General features: G+C 38.5%; 2 long non-coding RNA genes across 4 annotated transcripts in view; both read left to right on the top strand.

Annotated features, from left to right (window-relative positions):
• Positions 1 to 427: 427 nt before the first annotated feature.
• On the top strand, positions 428 to 12648 carry LOC125692026 (uncharacterized). 3 transcript variants are annotated; one of them, XR_007376413.1, is made up of 8 exons: positions 428 to 624; positions 1105 to 1235; positions 2022 to 2092; positions 3268 to 3468; positions 4215 to 4430; positions 5876 to 5935; positions 7538 to 7625; positions 12537 to 12648. It is a non-coding gene; the product is annotated as an uncharacterized LOC125692026 (long non-coding RNA). The 3 variants fall into 3 exon arrangements; XR_007376415.1 differs by lacking the exon at positions 12537 to 12648 and adding an exon at positions 9092 to 10027; XR_007376414.1 differs by having other exon boundaries at positions 441 to 514.
• A 2991-nt stretch (positions 12649 to 15639) lies between these two features.
• The window catches only part of LOC125691749 (uncharacterized), an 80408-nt gene continuing 74789 nt past the window's right edge, over positions 15640 to 21258 (top strand). Inside the window, exon 1 of the long non-coding RNA XR_007376233.1 lies at positions 15640 to 17124. This is a non-coding gene — a long non-coding RNA (uncharacterized LOC125691749). The remainder of the gene's footprint in view (positions 17125 to 21258) is intronic.

The raw sequence follows: 21258 nt of genomic DNA on the forward strand, positions 1-21258 counted from the left end.
GTGCTGCAAGCAGTCAGTGAATATATTTACCCCACAAATTCTTATAACTGCTGTAGTTTTTATGGCTTTGCAGTTTTGTGCAGAGTATTCAGGCTGCAGTTTGTTACTAGAGTTTGTTTAAAAAAATACGGTGTATAATAATGAAATAAAAAGTAAAATGGATTTCCTTTCTGGGTTTCTTTAGCCCAAATACACATTATGTATTCTCTTAAGCTCAATGAGAGAATGGTCTGATGAATGGTCTGATGAGTGAGGGGGTCTGGAGACTTAGATTTAATATGCAGGCCTACTGAGTTTTCTTGTGCAAAGACTAGGCAGAGAAATTTAAGGCTCTAACTCCAGGTGATGATGATCCTTCTTTAGCTGCTACTTAATCCTTTAAACCATAATTGCTAATTTAGATCACTCAGCTGTATGGTTTCTGAGAGTTGCATTGCTAGGAAAATAATTCTGCCTGGGGATGTTTAGAAGCCAGGATGTCAAGGATGGTGCTGAGGATTGAATGGTGTTAGCAGTAAGTTTACATCCATTATCTCCTTGTCTGTGAGCTGTAAGGGAGCTGAGATCCGGGCTGTAGTACCTCCTCACCTCACAAGGAGAATGGAAGCAGAAGAGACTAGAAGGGTAAGGTAGGCTTGAGCCTCAGTCTGGGTGGAACTGTGTCATCTCCGGGTCCTTCTGTTGGTCCCTACAGATCTCAGTACCTGGGATCTTAAAGAAGGAAGAGTTAAACTAAATAACTTAGAATAATCTAAGTTACCAAGTCACAGTTTGGCCAGGACAATGGACTTAAATTTACTACTTTTGAGATGATTGGTTTTAATACTCTTATAACACAGCTGCATCAGACCATGTTGAGATTTTCACCAGGAAAACAGCATTTCAATCCATATAAGGTGCTCAATTCACCCTGTGTTATTGAATCCACAAGAGCAGATTGGCACTGCAAATTGCTATCCTCCCCATCTCCCCCCAGGGGCAGTTTACCTTGTGGCTCCCTGAGGAACTGTGTTTCTTATGTGAGCAGTGAATTTTTCTTAGCACTGCTTTCCACAGCAGAGTGTTTGCGTTAACAGTGCTCCTTTTTGTACTTTTTGTTTTTAGATATAAACCAGCTTTTTGGCTCTGACCTTTCCCTCTGAAGGCATGTGTCTCCTGTGCAAAACACTGCAAGCCCAGCCTGGGTGCTGAGGTTGTTGGCCTTGCTGCTCCATCAGGCTTTGGGGAGCTGCTTGGTAAGTAACCTGGGCATGGTTTGGTGATACTGAGGGAAGCCAAAGGTTTCCCAAAGGGGTTTTCTGCATTTAGAAATGAATTAAACTTTTAGCCTTTGTATTAAGGATGTCACAGGGCTCATTTGCTGCTATCCAGAGGAAACATGCAGCTGAGAATTGACTGGGCAGACACTCTGCTGAGCACATAACTGGCTGTAATTCCAGACTACCATGCTGTCACAATTGCTTGACAATGGTGAAATCTCACAATGTTAAGTTACAGTCTTAGGTAGGTATTACAGTCAAAGGCATGATATCATTTAATTCTGAACTCTTTGCTTGAGATTTTGCAACAATATGGAAAGAAGTTGCAGCTCACAGCTATCACATTTCAGTGACTTGCTGTGTTTCTGGTAAGGATTGAAATGATCAATGGAGACACTGTTTTCTCTTAGTAATGGAGATTTAATTTTATGATTGTTCCGGATAAACAAGATCAGGTTTAATCAGCTCTAGTTTTCTTAAATGTGAGTTATTTTGCTGTCATACTTGTGCTGTAATTGAATTAATGACTCAACGGATACTTACATTGATATCTTTTTGTCCCACCTGCCTTGCTTTCCCTTATGAAAACAGCCATGTGATGGTTAACAAATCAATGGATAGTTTGGAACAGAGTTGTCTTTTCATTTGTGGATTAACTTTTACAAGCCAAAAATGGCAGCAGGCACCCCTAAGGTACAATGGGTGCACCTGTGTTAGTGCTTCAGTTTTGGTTGAACTGCACTTCTGACATCTCTCTCCCAGTTGTTCCTGTTTACTGGTGTTCTGTGGAGTCTGAGAGTGCAGGAACTGGATTCCTTTCAGGTGATATTAAGGTGAATGGCGATCTGTGGCATTTGCACCATGGAGCTAGACTGGAGATAATCTGAGTTAAAATACAAAACCCCAAATCTTTGCTGTTTGTATCAAATTGTCTGCATCAACACCATTACTCAGCAGACCTAATTTTGGGCCACGCTATTGTGAATAATGTAGCAAAAATGACAGGATTTTTCTGCTTACAATTTCCAGAAAACAGGGAGCAGAAAATATCCCTCAGCTGTAGACCGACACAGATACCTCAAAGTTCATTTTTTTTTTCAGCAGTCAGAAAAGAAAAAGCATTCTTATGCACTATTTCTGATTATTTAAATTGTAAATATTTCAGTGCAGCGTAGCAAATATATTTAAAGCCATGAGCGACAGACATTCCTCAGGTAATTTATGATATTATATTCATGTAAGTATTATAGCAAGTATGTAATAATATTTAATAATATGTGATAACATGCACGTTATTAAACTTGGTGGTAATAAAGGTAACTTATTACTCATATAAATATATGAACGTACTGCAGAGCATAAAGTCAATATTAAACCCTATGCATGGCAAGTTCTTTTTCCTGGAAAGATTTTCACAACGTTTTCTATTCTTATACTCTGTTTCCATAGAATAAAATGCAGAGAAAGCATCACCTGTATATTTCATTTTTCATGAAACAAGAGAGATCAAATTCCTTAGGTCCTAACCAATTTTACATTGACTTCAAAGTATTTTAGCCATATTGGTTCAGCTCCTTTGAGTCCTGAGCATCTGTCTTACTTCCATCAGCTAGAGCTGACTTTTGTGTCTGTCAGAATGTGCTGCAACTCAAGGAGTATTTTCATTACACTTACTCAACAGGCCATTTCTTTATAGGATGTTATTTTATCTGAAATTCTCATTTGTTGGACCCTACAGGAAAGCATCAGAGTGAGACATACGAATTCATTTTTTTTTTGAGTGACTGGGTCAGGCACATGGCAATAGTTTTTGTAAGTGCAAAACAGTGTGCGGTGAATAGAAGCAGTTTGATATGATTTTCTGCTTGTAGTGGCTTCTCAGTCTCTCAAAAGCAAAACTGAGAGTTTATATTGAGGAAGAAGCTCAAGTGTTTTTCTGTTGTCTGAGTTGATATGGGCTTTATCTTTCTTTAAAGAAAATGCCCTTATGGTTTATTGTGTCTTTCAGCACAGTGAAGTATTCAGTCATGCCTGCAGTTTCCAGAGGAGCACACAGCTAAGGAAGAGGAAGAGCTGTGAGGATGACAAGCTGTGGGAAGTCCAAGTGTACAGGAAAAGAGTATGGGCCTGGAATGTCCTTATGATCTCTTCATTGAGAAGGCCAACTGGGAGGACTTGCAGAGGAGGATCCTGACTGTGGTGCAAAGAGGTCAGTTTGGACAAGGATAGGAGAGAGGGTTTAAGAATATAGAGTGCTGAGAGCTTTCCTGGCAAATAATTAAGTAGGTTAGTTTTACCACTGATAGAAATAGCTTCTCATTGATGTAGGAGGCTAAGCCTCCAATAATACATTGAGAACACAGTCCTTTTTCCTTGATACTCTTTTAGAGATGGTTGCAGGGAAGGACTCCAAAGCTTTAGTAAAGACTACCAAACCTTGACAGGACAGGAGAAAGGACGTCCTGAAATATGGACTTTCTGGAAACAGCCAATTTGCTTTGTGTGTCTAGAATGTTATTTTTATTTGGAAAATGGGAAAGCATATTTGAAGACAGTGTAAAGCCGGGAAAAATATAGCTATCATTTATTTGTCAGGAAAAAACAGGAAATTTCTATTTTTATTCTTAGGCAATCTTTTCACTTTCCCTCTTTTAAAATACAATGACAGTCAATGATTAATAGACGCAGTCCACAGTGCTGCCAGCAAGAAGCCAACCTGAGTGTAGGGAAAGCTTAAATAATTGAAGGGGAAAAAAATGACAGAGGCAGCCATTAGTTCCTCTTGACAAGAAAAGCTTCATAGCCTGGCTATTTGCCCAGATAAAAGGGAAAATTTACCATTAGAGTAGTGCAATCTGTAGATTTTATGATGGACTTCCCTTGGGGGCAAAAGAAATGACAGGGCTCAGTGTTTCAAAATTTATAGAAAATGATGCAAAACCTCCTCATTTTTAGTTGCATTGCAGCACTTACAGCACAACCAGCTTGTCAGAAGTAACTGGGCAGGATTCCAGAAACAAAACTCCCAGTAGGAGTGTGAATCGTGTAGCAGTGGCTAGTTGCCTTCAGAGGGTGGCTCTACTCCATGGACATCCCAGTGGTCATGGGAGACCTCACGTACTTGCAAAATGGTCAGCAATTTTTGAGCTGAGCAAATCAGATTGGCAAATGGTGAGTAGAAAACAAACTCCAGTTTTCTCAGAGAGGACAATGAAAAGCATGTACTCAAAATAAATAAACATTTTTCCAAGAGCAAGTTCTAATTTATTAGCTGAACAGTTTATTCTGGAGTTCTGTGTTGTGGTTATTAGTGGAGGATATTTTTTCACATTCTCATCAAGAGAATAAGAGAGGATCCTTTCCTATGAACTGCAGACTACTGTTTCATGTGACACGTCTCTTAATGTAGTTTCCTTTAATTTCTTTGCAAAACAAGTACCAGAAGACAGGTTGTCCTGAAAAATCTGTTAAGACTGACTTGTCTTCCATTGCAGAAGTTTCCTAGAGCCTAATTAGTCCTTTTGCACAGGCAGTAACAATTAGGCAGTTGTTAAATGGTGATGTTTAACTGGTTATGTAAAATGAGATGGTGATGAAAGAAGAAGCTGAACTCTTGGTTACATGTGGTTGTTAGAACTTACAGAAGTGACCATGAAAGGACATAGGGGCCATGATTTTTTCCCACATCTACAGCCATAACAAAACTCACACTGCTCATCACTGGAACCAGCTTGGAGCCAGTGAACCGCACAAACTATTTCTGGGATGTTTGGATGTTGAGCTGTGTTTGCTAAGTTTAGGGCTCTCCACATGCCCATGGCTGTACTAGATACTAGGTTTGGCTGTACAAGAAGAGCATCATATTGCAACACAAAATTCTGAGTTGCAGCATAACTGGAATTTGAGCTGAACATGTAGAAATGAAAAACACAGCTTAGAATAAGTCTTCTAGGTTGCTTTTGACACTTGGCAGGCACAATATTAAATAACAATGACTGCTGATTAGGAAGCAGAGAAAGATGGAAGCGGTAGCGACATCCAGCCCTTGACAACATCACATACAGGACAATGATATCTAAAGCTTTTAGATGATGAGAGTAATGGCTATATCCCAGGCAATGAAAGAGCAGCATGTTGACTACCATTGCCTAGCAAAGCTTTCTTTCTGCTGTGGCATTCTGGAAAAAGCCGTGGTGGCATATGTATCTAGGGAGTAGTCTCTCAGCAAAGTAAATTTGAATGTGTACACTGTGGCAGCATTCTTGAAATTTGTGCCTGCTAATAAATCTGTCCTTTAGATAAGGTCTTAGTGTAAGCATCCTAAAACTCACATCAAGTGATGGTCTCTTTTCTGTGTAATTTTAATGAGAAGGGGCTGGTATTGCTTGGTCGTGTTTTAACGTACTGAGTTTGAAGGATTGTGTAGAATCTGTTTAATGAGACCCAGCTGTGCTGGCCAGGTGGATGGCTGCCAACATCCTGATCACAGGGGTAACAAACACTGGAAAGATTTCAGAAAAAGTTTTTTTGCAAATATATACTTCACCATAATTCAAAGGATCTCCCTAAGAAAATTATTTTCCTCTAATATTTTTCATTGTATCTGTCCTTTACAGGTGGCAGCAAGCTGGCACCTTTTGATATTGAGATTCTCACTCTTAAGCCATTTAATTAAGGTAATGATGCTGTGTGGATTATAAGAATTGGAATTCATCTGTATTTCTTTTGTATCCGGTAACTCCTGAAAGTTTTGGAAAAAAAAACAAACAACTGTAACAGTGCAAGGAGATCTGCCGAACATGACCTTATTATTACTATCCTTGGGAAGAGTATTATTGCAAAGTATTTTTGCGAAACTTATTTCTATACCAGAATTTGGCTTTCACCAATATGTAACACTAAGTAGCTCTCCACAACCAAAGTTGTGTGTGCTGGAAGTATTCCAGAAGGTACTGAAACAATATCAGGGAGAATAGTAGAGGTGAATGACCTTCATTTTCAAGGTTGGTGGTTTGGTTTTTGGTTTTTTTTTTTCTTCTTTTTTTACATGAAGGGGAGCCATGAATGTATTTTGGATTTGTTTTGTAGAGGCGTCACAGTCAGTTCTAGTGACAATAACACTTGGAATGAAGGCTGAAGAGAGAAATGGGAGTGAGAGGGCTTCATCTGAGAGCAGAAAACACTAACGATTCTTTGGATGTCAATAAAAAGAAAGATGCCAAAGAGAGAAAAAGAAGCACTAATGTAACAAAGTCAGGCAAGAGAAAGTTATAGAGGAGGAAAGAGGCTGTGGCAGGACAAAGATAGATGAATGTACAGGAATAGGAAGAGCTCCATGACTGAGACTCAGAAGCATTTTCCTAAGTTCCAGACAACTCTTATGTATGAATGAAAGTCAAGGATCTATTCTGCCTACTGTATCAATAACAACATTTCCTGGAGGCATTTTGCCTGCGAAGACTTGGGATGCAGCAGCTACTTCTTCACAGTAACAGTCAATGTAGAAAGCTGCAGAGAGGTTGCGTCCTGATCCTGTCATTGTTTCCCATCTGGTAACACTGATTTTCCCTTCCCTGTTTAACAACCTTGCATCAGAAGGTGGCTGCTGTCAGATACCCGAGCAGTGCCTAAGGAAAAGGCCCATGGGGTATTTTATGAGAGGTTGCAAAGAGAGGAAGGAATCCTGCCAAAGAGCATTTTGGGAATGAAGGAAACGCCAGAGACAAGGCTCAATCTGAGGCTGCCTAGGTACTGAAGAAGGTTTACCTTTGGTCCTCACAAAGGATAGGCTGGAGACTGTCTGCTTTTTGTTGTCTGAAGCAAAGCTTGCATGTCTGCTGTGATCTTTCAGGGGAAGTGGCATATAATTATTTTTTTGGGGTACCAATTTTTTTTGTGTGTGTGTGGCTGCTAGTAAAGCTAAATTCTAGAAATGAGGCTAAGTTTTTATTTATCCTGTAACGGATTGTACATATGCCGTGATTCTGAGTGAGATTGGGGAAAAAAAACCAATGTTTTGTTACGCGTGTGACTTGTTTTGATTGCTATATCTGCCATGTTTCTTCTCCAATCCTGATTTTATTTTCTACTATTTTAGTGTTCTTGAGCTGGATGAATTACTTCTAAACATGGGAATGATGAAATCTACAAGAACTAGCTCTAGGACTGCTTAGTTATTGCAGTGTGCAAAGATAGTTTTCATTCATACTTCACCACATAAACAAAATATTCTGAAGTTGATTTATTGCATCTCCTGGACTTTCTGCATTTCTCAATAGGTATTTTCCTGCTCTGCCATAACTTCTAGTTGCCTGCTGTGAGAAACTGTTACCAGCCAGCTCAATTAAGCTGATGAAAAACTCAGAGGTAGGTACTGCCAGATCTCAAGTTCCAGACTAATATTTTAAAACTGTATTAATTTAAGTGCCAAGATGGACATTTCCTATGCAGGTTTTTTTTTTTTTTTTTTTTTTTTTTTTTTTTTTTAAGCATTAATGTATTTTGATAATTAAATATTCTAGCTATACTTGAAATGTATTCTATGAATCCCAAATTATTGACAAATTTTTGTTGGCTGGCAAAACGAATGCTGAATTCGCTGAGCTGCTGTCCAAAATCCCAGGGTTCGTGGTTTTAGCTAGAGGTAGGGATTTGAGATTCACTGCAGAGCTGAAGTCCTGGGCTTTTTCATCCAAAGATTCCCACTGAAAGAGTGGAGCTTCAACAGTGGGAAACTCCCGGGGATGAGCACACCTGGGTCAGGACTCTTGGTTCCACTGGCTTCCATGTCCCTCATCACTCTGTTGGCGTTCAGCCAGAACGTGTCAAGCCAGAGGTAATTTTGATAAAAAACAGTTTGTGTTCTACCAATTAATGTTTTCTGACAAGCGTCAGAACGTTTCCAGTGAGTTTAATTGCTGAGTAACAGGAGCCATAATATTTCACCGAGTATTTCTACAACAATAGGATATATTTGGGTCAAACTACAGCATGCATCTTCAGTGCTAAATTAATATCCTCTCTGCTATTGTTAGTTCAGGCAGCTCATAGCTAGCTGAGACACAAAGAAGCTAATATTAAAAATTACTTAGCAGTTGCTAAAGCAGCCATTGAATTGGTAATATGTCATGTAATTATCTTGATTACTTGAGGAGGCACTTTTACCATCTATTCAAGCTACATATTTTACAAATATATAGAAAGTCACTGCACTATGACTTTGGTCTGATTTACTTGTCTTTATCTTGAATTAGATGCAAGTTTTATGAGAAAAGGAACCTTAAAATGTCCAACAGAAATATTCAGAACGTGCTGGTATTCAGAATACAGATTATGTACAAGGAGAATTCTCAATTGAATTAATTATAAATGATGTAGACAATGACTCAAATATGTATTTTCTTGAGGCATCTAAAATCAGACTTTTAATATTTCTACAGAAGCAAGCTTTAGGTTTTCCAAGGAATTCAGCTGAAGTTCCATATTGTGTTATCACTGCCATATAGATTATCTTTGCTTCACCTACCTGGACACCACAAATTGTTGGTGACAACGTCCATAGCTCCTGCTCTGATCCCATGCTAGATTATTTTAAAATAGAGATAGCAGTGTTTCAGAATTGCCTCCTGTAGAAGTGATTATGCTGTGGGAGCATAGCCTGACATAATAGCATAGCTTCTTTACTATATTGCTGGAAGGATAAGATTTTAAACACCTGTTCAGATATGAATGATACATTTACTTCTCATATCTCTACACTGAAAACTCATTTTGCTCCAAAGATAAAAATAGTTCTTTCTGCCAAATCCCTGAACACTTTCATTTCCACCCAGGAACCTGTTGACCTCTCAGAAGGAACCAGTACCTCCCAAACTCTAATCAGCTGCTTCCAGGTGGAACAGGTTCATGCACTGGAGCAAGTTTTTTGGAGAAGGTGGTTCTACTAAAACTACATAAATACCCTGCTTGCTACTCTGTAAAACTGCCCCGAATATATCAGTGTTTAGAGCAGATACCTACTGAGTAGTTATAGCCTGCCTGTGTAGAGAAAAAGTTATTCAGACTTTTTACAGAAAGTATGTTGTTCTTGTCAAGAAGTTATGAAGTAAGATGGGAAAGATTTATTAATTACCTAGAGGGAAAGTCACAAATATGCTGCATGAAGATCCAGCTGTTAGTTTGAACTTAGTTTTCATTCACTGTGTCATATTTTTCACTGTATGTTTGGATGAATCCAAGTTCAGTGTGCAGGTAATACCATGTGCTCCAGTAGATACATATCAATTTGGAATTGTGGTATAAAGTCATAGATTATCCCAAGTTGGAAAGGTTGTGCAAGAATCATCAAGTTCAACTCCTGAGTCTGCACAGGACCACCCAAAAATCAGGCCATGTATCTGAGAATATTGTCCAGATGCTTCTTGTGCTCTGGCAGCTCAGTGCCATGACAACTTCCCTGGTATCCAATCTGACCCTTCCCTGTCAGAGCTTCATGCAGTTCCCTTGGGTTCTATTGCTGGACACCACAGAGTGAGTAGATCAGTGACTGTCTCTCTCCTCCTTTTCATGAGGAAGCCATAACCTTATCAGCCCACCAATCAGCTAGCCTGTTTGGCCCCATCTTCACAGTGATATTTGAATACTGAGGCCTATACCACAGATGCAGACAAGTTAATTGCCTGTATCTTGTAATGGTCTATTGATGTTTAACAGATAAAGCGCCCCTTAAGCTGAAGATGGAGCATGCAGCTATTCTGTTTTTATTTCAATGCAATTGATATGCAAGGAAAGAATATAAATACAAGCTACCTATAAACCAGTACTCTTGATGCATGCCCTGGTAGTTCACTGCTGTCTGAAGTAGAAGATCAGATCTGATGTTGTAAGGGTTCAAGAGTAAGGTTTGCTAAGTCACACCTACTGGTGAGTTCAGCTGCAGCTGTTAGCAATAATGAATAAACGGGCTCCATTGGCAATCTCTCTAATGCTTCTGAATTAATTGAACACACCTTTTTATGGGCTTGGGGATTGATGGGCATGGGATAGAAATGCATGGTCATGTGGTTTTTCCTTAGTTCATGGTCAGAGGTCAGCTGTGGGGAAAATTGCATAGTACGAGTGAAAGTGTGTTTTTTGAACTTATATTAGAATAAGTTCTGCGTGTAACAGGCCTGACTGAGTCATCTACAAATAATGTGAAAATGCTTGCTAAGAGTTTCACTCAGTTTTAGAAATAATTCATACTCTGTAGTCCAGAGATTTAACAAGCTACAAGAACACTTAAATTTCCTAAGAATGTCTTTCCTGATATCATGTAAAAGTTTTCATGTTGAAGCTCAAGCTCTTTTTTTCTGTATTTGAAATCAGTTTTGAGTGCCAATTTTGTTTAAGTCAGAAAGCTCTTCAGAAGACAGCTAACTCACCAACATTTTTCCTATTGTTAAGTTAAATCATACTCTGCAAACTTTCTGTGAGTAATTAACTCCAGAACTTACTGTGCTGCTTAAATGAGGCCTGTAGTAGTGCAAATAATTTTGCTTTCTATGAGCAGGTTAATTCATTTTCTATGCTGTGACACATACTTATAGAGGAAATCATTCTTCAATGTCATTTTAGCAACAATGTTTTGTATGTCCATATGCCTCTTCTGAGATGGAGCTGGTAATCCATTGCATTAAAGATTTAAATACCACTTTGATGCTAAAACATTTTTCTTAGTTCCATAAGTATCTGGCACTTGTTCTAAATTGAAGTGAGATGTACTGTTTAATATGACATAGTGAGCTCTGAACTCACAACCAATGAGCAATGTCAAACCCTGACTTTTTCCAAGCAATTAATTTGATAAATGTTCTTTAATGCAATGTGTAGGCCTATTAAAATACCTGTCAACACTGCAGAGGCCCAGCATAAATTTTTCATTTCTATAGATTGGTCTTTCAGAGATAATGGATAACTTCTAAGATTTTATTTCAGAAACTTCTAGCAGAGCTAATCTCAGCAAAACATTGAACGCAGTGCTATGTAGTTCTAGAGCTTATCTGAGCATTTATCCCATTTCTGTCTTGTCCCAAATCCCTAACTACACTGACCTCTGCAAGGGCTGAATCTTTAGGATTACCTGAAAGGGGATTAAAGATAAACCAGTAGCTGAATTTCCACTTAGCCAACATGTAGCACTCAACCAACCTTCTTTTGAGAGGTTCTCATTAATCTCAGTGAGTGCTGAAGCATCTCATCTCTTTCTCTTTCCGAAAGTACACTAAGCCTTGCTCTTCTCCATTACTCCATTATCTGGAAGTGAGGGGAATATGATGGGAAAACTTCTTTCATATTTCTTGGGATGTGATTTGTCCAGTCACCAGAGGATATTCATGTCTCAAGCCTCTTAGGATTAAATACGATGTCAACAGAAGCAGTATCATTGTGGTAATTGTATTTACATACTAATGAATGCACAGTGCTCTTGCTTCATGGTAAAATTGAAGCTACATTTTAATTTAATTTGATCTGCTTGGTATTGGTCAGAGGAATAAATGTATCAGCTCTTCATCAAACAGAAATGTAGCAGAAATTAGTTTAATTGCATTTGAATGCACTGACTTTGTATTCATATGATTTTACCTGGATCAGAAATACATGGATTATGTTACTGTCTGCTGTCCTGTGTAAGGTGTAAGGACAAATTGGATTAAGGTAATGTATGTAAAATACAAGACAAATGTTATTTCAAATACAGGCTGATATTTATTGAGACACTGCAGAGTCACCATTAGATTTAATTCAATATAAAGGACATTATAGAAGCAGCAGCAGCAAATTTTGCAGTGCTGCTATTGCTGCTTTGGGGATTTTGTCAATGTTATGAAACTTTTAAGAAATCTTCAGAGCTTTTGCCAAAGAAAAGAAAATACTGGAGCTCTCAACTTATGGTGTTGAAAAGATGAAAACAAATAGGAATTGGCAACTTTTTACAAAGTAATCTTGTACTTCAGCTGAAAAGAGTGCTAATATATTTCAGCATGTGCTAAGCATGCTATATAAAAGTAATGTTGGCTTGTAATCTATTATATGTTAGGTATTATGGAGAGCAAATTGGAGGGGAGTTTACCAATGACTTCCTGTTAAATATTAGATCAGATAAAGAGAATATTTCAGATGTATCCATTTGACATGCTATGAATACAAAACCTATGGGGGCTGTTTTAATGTTATTCAGTTGTTTATCATCTGCTTAGAATACAAGACATCACCTCAACAAGTATTACCATCTGTCAGTTCTAGGTATGCTTCCACATGGAGATTCATGAAGCTCATACCATCTGGAAATACTGTAACCTTGGCCTTCGTGGAAGTTTCTAGATAAGTTTTTTCTTTACTTTTTTTTTTTTTTTTTTTTTTTTTTTTTTTTTTTAGTGACAATAAAACATTTGCTGATATGACAGAAAGGACATGTTACTAAGTGCATACTCTCAAATGAATAAATGCAAACAACAATATGTATGGCATGCCTTTTTCCGGCAGATGAAACAACTTCTTGCTATTTAATTGGCCATGAGGTCAAAGCTTTTCCTCCAGACTTATTTTCTGATGCAAGTTGACCAGATGCATGTCTGGCATTGATACACGCGTGTAATGCTTGGTAGATGTCTAGAGATGTATCTTCAGACTGTGCCAATGCTGCTGGTATTGTATATTATTGATCTGATATTAATAGAGCTGGAAGAAGACAATACATATGTGAAATTAACTTGTGACCGTTGTTATAAATTGAAAGAATTGCCCCAAAAGTCCTCGTTTTGAAGAAAATTGAACAGTACCTAATCTTTTGCTGCCAGTCCCTGCTGAAAATGGGATTAGAACATTTGTTGTGTCCTGTCCTGCCTCTAGTTGGAAATTCTGGACAATGGAATAACTGGATACATTAATGTATACTAAACACTATAGACTGATCTACAAGTTCTTTTGTTGTTAGATATTCATTATTTTTAATGCAATTAAAATGATCTGTAAATACATCATGCAATGATTTTCTGTCAGAATTTTTTCTGGAGGAATGATGGAAACTGAGCAGCTGTAATGGATTGTCAGCACAGCATTTGAATGCTAGCCAGCTGACAAAATTGACAACACAATGGTAAGTATCGTTGATAATAGTTGTTTCCTTTGGGGAAATCTATAATGAATAGTTTAGGTAGGATTTTTGTATATTAGTTTTCTAAGAATGAGAACTCTAACTTAAAGGAGTAATTTGGGTAGTTGCTTTTGATGAGAGAAAACATCTCAGAAAATACTTCCTCAGGCTGTATGTCCCAGCCTGAGAGAGTGGAGTGTATATGACTTGAGTAGCTGGTTAAACGTACCCACTTCTCCCCATAGTTTGTGAGAAGAAACCTGGGTAGCTAGTTTAGATTAGATCTGAATTTGAAGAATTGAAGTGTGAGGACACGAATCTTTTTGTCTTTAAATTGTATTTGAACATAGGTGTGAATTTTCACAATTCTAAGATCTTGTGGGAAATGTGGGAATGAGATACACATGAACAAAATATTCCTGCTGATTTTGTAGCCTCCCACTTGTATCAGGGGGAGACAGTGGGAAAAAGTATGTCCAAATTTTTGAGGACATTTTGCACCTTGGAAATGATGATGTTTTGTTACTTCATGAAGAGTCTGTAAACTTTATAGCTAACAGATATCTCTAAAACATGATTGAGGCCAGAGAGTATCTGAGGAGAACTATCTCTTGTGAGATTTCGATTCCTTATCTTTCGCCTAGTGAAGTACTTCACAATTTAATTTTAAATTTCTCGGCCTGTGAGGGGGAACACTGATAGGAACCGCAGTGAGATATGGTGCTCTGTGTGTGTTTTAATCTCCCACATGCCTTTCGAAGGCAGATTAATAATTTCCATGATCATTTACATTAATAAAATTCTGGAAAAACATGTTGGGGAATGATTTCTCTCTTTTTCATAGCAGTTCTTGACATCTGAAGAATTTCTTTGGTAACTGTAGCAGAAAAATCACATAGGAAACAATAGAAGCACAGCGGAATTGGCACTGATAAACCAGATGCAGTGACTGCAAGAGTTGTGTCTGTGTGATTGTGCTGTGTCTCATTAGATCTTAACACTCATCCTGTTTCTGTGACCTCCACTGACATTGCTCATAGCACATTATTAGTTTTTATGTTACTGTGGTGAAATGTATGGCCTTAGAAAAGTTATTTAAAACACAGCATGCAGCTTGCAGTTTTTAATCTATTCTTAGACTATTTAAATCTTTCATTACTTTGAACACTAGCAGTATTAAAGAAAGTCGATGCATTTTATTTGTGGTGATGTGCCTCATTTTAATTTTCTTATTTCTAAGAATAAGGTCCGCAGTATATGTTTGTTTAGCAAATTATGAAGGATTTTAATGGTATTCTTAGTCTTATTGCACTTCAGAGGCTTCTCATTATGACTGGAGTCAACATACACATGTCCTTGGCTATTCAAATAAATGAATGTGTAGGCTGGAATAATCTGCACGTGGATGAAAAAGAGAGGAAGGTTAAAAGCTAAATGAGACTGCTCAGAAGATTTACAATCAGCTGTGAAAGATGTTTCCCTGCACTAAAGCTAATCGAGATAGTGAATTTTCATGTTTGTCTTGTATTACAGAGGAAATTGAATCAGACCTCTCCGGGGGATTCCTTTATTATTTGGTATTCACACGCTGGCACCCACACTTTCTCAGCTGCCTGCAATAAGATAACGTCAATGCACATATGGTAACGAGGCTTCCTGCAAGGAAGTGAAGAAGCAACGTTTCCCAACAACCCCCAAATGGATGTTATCTAATGGAAAGGGTTTCAGCACTTCATTATCAAATGTGTTCCTTTCCTGTCTGTTGGGTGATCCAGTTTTGTCAGCTACAAGGGACAGATTTGGGTTTTAAAATGCCTTGTGGGCTGTGTTTGGTTCTTACTGCTGAAAGTGGGAGAAGTGACACAGAGCTGACTTGCACTGCTGGGATATGGATAGAGCCATATGTATGCCTAGGTATGAGAGGTGAAGGCTTCCCTCCTATAACACCTGTCACACTGAGCTGTGAGGTCTACCATGGCTGGAGAGGTAGGAGGCATTTGTGTTCAAACCAAGCTCATGGGGCAAGATGCCTTCCTTCTCCTTGGGTATGAGTGAGCAAGCCAGGGCTGCTAGATGGACCACAGTTATTAGGACCATGTACTTTTAAATCAAGGAGAACTAGAAAACATACACGACACTGTGTCCTTGAGATATAAGCCTGTTTTCTACTGTTGTCTTTTTTTTTTTTTTTTTTTTTTTTTTTTGAGAAGTACACAAATTAACAAGAGATCTTTATAAGAGCCTTGCTCTGGCTGAAGGAAGAGAATACAAAACCATAATTCAGCTGAAATTTCAGTGCAGAGATCCAACTACAGTTAAATCTGTCTCGGGTCATTTAATTTAAAAGTTATTCTTGGTTTGGATTAACTTGACCCAATACTATAACATCATGTTTTGGTCGTTAAGACTTATTCCATCAATTCTTTTCTAGAACCTCAAGTTTAATAAATTACATGCCAGTCATTCAGTTTTCAGGAGTTACAAAAAGTTTTAATTGGCAAAAAAAAAAGACTATTCAGCAATTTCTGGCACATGGAAACATCACAAGTTAACTGTCCTGCTTTTATTAGATCAAGGATAGATAATTAAGATTTTTTTTCCCCAAAAAAAGAATGTGAAATAGTGTTTTATTAAATATTTTCCAGATTACATCAAACTACAGTTTTCTTAGATCATCTAAGAACAGAAAAAAAGAAAAAAAGGCCAAAAAACCCACAAGCACCTGCCCCTAGCAGCAAAAAAAACAGACGAACAACAACAACAAAAAAGGCAACTTTATCACATATAGTTACTTAATACAAGCATTTTTTTCTTTTTAAAGTAATGCCATTAGCCTTCTCCATTGTAAATCACCTATCAAAAATTGGCAGTTTCAATAGAATGCATGCAGTCCTTGCTACCCCACAGCGGAGATATTCCCAGGTGGGCCTGGGAACACGAGGCCCTCCACAGCTGGGTGGGTGAGATGGCTCTTGAACCCAGGAGCAATGAGAGGAAGGCTTTACTGTTGCTTCAGTGGCTTGCTGAGTATTGCCTTGTGTTCTCTGACTCTCTTGCAGTAACAAAGGTAAAGTTTGCTGTCTCTTTTTTGATGGGACAGGAGCTTCCATCTGCTTATTACATGTGCAGTGAAGAAGAGCATGGTAAGCAGGTGCTTACTTACTGATCCCTCAAGCACCTGGGGAAAATAGAGTAGACAGAAATTCCTTCGTAGGGACTATGTATTTCTTACTGAGAAAACCCCTAGGAGAAATCCCCCATTCTTTTATTTTTTTAAGGCTCTTGAGGACGTGGTCATGTTTATATTGCTGTTGTATGCATCAGAATGTTCTGGTAAATTATGTTGTATGACTCTATGCTCCCCACCGTCCCCCTCAGCCAGTCTGCTTCATGTGTAGCCTTGCTCAGGTAGACAGTGAGCACAGTACAGATAAAAATACAAGTCTCTTGAAGACAGATAAGAACTACAAATCTGTCTGAAGCTGGGTGCTGAAAGAACTGATGGCAGGCTGATGGCAGACACCTGGTTCAACAGCTGAGGTCCATTAGAGCAGCTGCTACTACCAGTATGAATCAACCATTTTACCTCATAAATAGTGAGCAGGCCCAGGGGGTCCTGGGACCTTATGCAGGACAGGCTGCTGTGTGATGGGAGCTCCTCTTAAGTAAAGATGGCTCTTGAAGTTATGCCTGCTTTGGTGCTGTGTGATGCCTTGCTGATACAAACCTTTGGTAAGTGACTAAAAGTCAGTTAAGTTTTGTTAGCTTTACTATGGTTATGTCTTATATGTCTTATCTTGGTTGTGCTTATGTAATTGCTTAGGTACAAACTAATGACCAAGTCTGTGTGTGGAAGTGGTTTCAGCTGCACCTGGGCTCTTTACCTCTGTGAAATTTAGAAAGCAAATGGAGTTTGCTTCCATTTTCTTGTTTCTTAGTGGGAGGGTCTCCTGCGTGTCTTTACCACAGTTCTTTATGTGGTGATTAACCAAGTGTACCTTGCTGTTTTGAATGTTGTTAATTTGATGCCTTATTTGTGGTTAAGCCTTGTATGGTTACTGCTATATCAACAAATGGATTCTTTCTTATGTTTTACAAGTGAAGTGTGGTTTTTCACTTTGAAAAGAGGAGGAGTATGCTGTGGGTGTCCCTACTTCTTGGAGACTTACAGTATTGAGGGGAATAAGCTGACAGTACGTCAGTGATAAAATAACATCTGACTCAGATAAACTGAGAGGCAGTACTTTACTCCATAAAGAGTGGTTGGGGTGATAAGTAGTTAAGTGTGCGGCTGTGTGAGGAAAAGAATCTGTAGCTTGTTGGTGGTAAGGGAGGTATCATTTACTGGATCCTGCTGAGAGACTTTCTGTGAAAAGAGAAGAAGTAGTAGGCTAGTATGGAGGCTTAAAATGGTGTTCCAGGACAAATATTTCATGATCTCCAACTTGAGAGAAGTTCTCTTTGTAATGCTGATTCTCTGTAGGAAAACAACTATCTTCTATAAAGAGAATATTTGCTTTGTGGGTTTTGTGAAGTAGCTGCTTTTAGTAAAAAGAACCACCCAACTGCATATCCGATATGTACCTTTATTGCTACAGGTATTGCCCTTGTTCAGACAGCTGAGTTTATGTTAATGTGAGTGAATCTATTTCTAAGTGTGCAATTCAGTCTAAGAAATTTGTTTGTTTTTAACAATAGCTGGAGGTGTAATAAGGTAGTCACGTGAACAGGCTTGCTTGTTTCATATTTCTCATATGCTTTTTGCTTGTATGTTCAGAACTTTCCTTTAAAGAATTTAAATTGTGGAAGTATTGGACAATATTCTCTTCTTACAACAACCTCATCTTCCTCTTCTTATTAGCCTATTCTCTTAATTTGCTGGAATCATGGTGACACGACCTTGAATGTCACCAATACTTCCAACGAGAATGGTTTGTATTTAAGTGAATTTGGCTCTGTGATATGTTAGCAGCTTCTTCACATGCCACGAGGGTCCTTCAGCAGGGGGAGGAGGTAAATGACAGGTAGAAGGAAGGTTTTTAAGCCCGCGGTTAGTGAGCACTAAGCTGTGCTAACTAGCCAGTTGTCCTCCTCATGACCAAGGAACAAAGCTTTTGCTTACTTCTCTGTATGGTTCTCCCAATTCAACATGTTTAATTTTGCTCTTACTTTTACACTGAAGTCTGGATTTCCTCTGAAGTAGGCATAGTAAGCCCTTCTCTAGTGTAAGTGCTGCGCTTGTCCTGTTTTCTCTGTGTCCTCCTCTGATTTACTGAAGCTGATGGCTGCATCTTGGAACAGTGAGCAGAGAAAGTGATTTAAGGGATATGAGAAGAGATAACAACCTGCTGAGGAATGGCCTCTATTCTTGTATTGAGAAGGTGCTTCATTGTGAGCTTGAACGAAACAATTACTCCCGTTCTGCACAGACAAATCTCTTTAAACTGCTCCTTAGAGGAAGAAGTGGACGCTTGGCAGAGGTTAAATGGTGTCCCCGGGAATATAATGGAAATGCTAATGTGCGTGGTAGCCATTATAAATGTTGCAAGTAGAACTTCCAGCTCCACCAAACAAATCTTTGGTTGCATGTATGGTCTATGAATGCCCATCTCTTTCTTATGCCTTTTTCTCTATCTGCAGAATAGCTGGTATGGCTCACAGGTGTCTGAATTGAGGAATAATTAGCTTTCTTGCTGTAATAGCTTTCCTGGGTCTGACATATGTTGTTGATGTAACAGGATGGTGGGGAAACTTGTTTTGCAACAAGTGTGTTTAAAATTAGCCAGGTAATGATGCAAAGAAGTGTTGTCCCTAAATGATCGAAAATGCTTAAGTGGAAGACAGAACAAATGATTTCACAGTGAGAGAAGGAGAAAGATTACTGTTTAGATGTCATTATGTTTGCAAGGATCACTTTATGCTAAAGCTGCGTTGCATTAAACTGCATTTTGCAATTCCACCAGTAATGCAAATATTTCTCAGCTTCTGTGCAACTTTTTCCTTGAAGTTGGAAAGTGCTCAAATGCTACTTACAGAAGTTTATTCTGAATGTGTGTGGTTTGTTTGTTTGTTTTTTAAATAAGTAAACCAAATTCAGTACGTTAAGGAACACAATGATGGTGACCTTTAGCACTTCGTTACCTGGTGTTGGAACAGGTTTTTATATGCATAGAAATTAAGGCTGAAGAACTATTATTTGTCGTTTTTCAGGGGAAATGTACTGTTTTGGGAGGTGATATAGAAAGATAGAGGAAGGCACTATGATATACTACTAAATTCTTTTTTCAATAAACATCTTTGTATGGTTTTCAAACTTCACTGATGTTTAAAAACACCTGTCATAAAACTATATAGGATTTGTTGAAGGGGAAAAATTTTAGGCATAGTTTTTGTCTAATTGCTTTCTGGGGAAGGGTTTAGTACTTTCATAGATGCCTCTTTTCACTTCTCTGTTTCAAGGGAACCAATGACTTCAGAGTGTATTTCAGGCAGTATGGATTAACTGGAATAAAAATGGTTTGAAGACTTCAGCTTTAATGAGAACAAGCTCAAGAGCCTAAAATCAACCCTGTAGTTACTGACAACAGATATATTTTACAATTGTTTCAAAAGTACTTGATATAATTGTTTTAGTGGAGGAAACAGTCTTGGAGCTTGTCCTGGCTGGTTAAGTGGATGCTCAGTAGTCTGTTATCTCATGAAAGTTGTAGAGGGTCAAGTTCTCCAGTCAGGTTGCTGTCTTAAGACGAACAGGCTTAGCAAGCTCAAAAGCCAGAAGTGGTTCTCCTTCACCTCCTCTTCCCCTCCAGCAAGGGGGGAACCTTGATGAACCCCCCCACCCTTAACCATCAACTGAAGAACTGTGTGCCTTTTCCATCTGTGATGTGAGCTGTGACTGCTTGAGGGGGTCAGGTGGAAACATCAGATTCTTTTGGTGCCTCTGAAGCCAGACTGGAGTGGATTGGGTAGAACCATGAAGTTCTGAGATATCTGTTTGAAAGCTAATGTTTATTTTCTCTGTTTAAGACAGTTTAGTTTATAATGAGATTTTTTTTTCGTGCTAAAAGAAATGAGTGACCAGGATGTACTATTCTCATCAAGCTGTTGCTGTAAGCCCGTCTTCAGCTTTTGTTTCTCTGGCCCAGGCTTCCAGCTGACCTGATGGAACTGTGGTAGTTCTTCCTAAGCTGACACAAACTGGAGTAAACTGAAAAAGCCTTTCATACCTATCCATCTTCCTATTCTTAGGAAATGCCTCATTTATTACCCCTAATTGATAATTACAGATCTGAAGTGAAGCTGCTAGTCAGACCAGATTTGAACAGACAGGATGCTGTTTGCAGGGTGTTTGAAGAAGCCTCCAGGGTAGGCAGGGAGGTTGGGGGGAAGCAACATTCGAAGATGAAGGTATTGTTTTGATTTCTCTTGCTTCAGGGCTGAGTACTGTAATGACCACTGATTGGTGTATTCTAGGAGTATGGAGTTCATTTTTTTTTTTTTTTTTCTTATAAAGCTGAAAAGTACCAGATTGCCTTTGAATGCTGTGAATAGACTGAATGTATTTATAGTAGATCTTTTGGGAACGTTGAGAAAGATGCGCAGTTTATCTGTATTCACACAAAGATCTATGATATAGAAAAGACTCCTTAATCCTGGGAGCTGATATGCTGCTGTGGAGGCTCTGTTGTACAGGTGATGCATTGCTATGTTCATGTCAGGATTAAGGATTCCCCAAATGTTTATAGCTATAATATTTCAAAGCATTCCTGAAACCGGTTAATGAAGAAAACTGAAATAGGTCAAAAAGACACTGACCTTTATAGAAAACTCAAATTTGATTTGAAGAGGAGCCGTAAGGGTTTCTTC

The sequence above is a fragment of the Lagopus muta genome, chromosome 4 (genome assembly GCF_023343835.1).
Source record: "Lagopus muta isolate bLagMut1 chromosome 4, bLagMut1 primary, whole genome shotgun sequence".
Taxonomy (NCBI): domain Eukaryota; kingdom Metazoa; phylum Chordata; class Aves; order Galliformes; family Phasianidae; genus Lagopus; species Lagopus muta.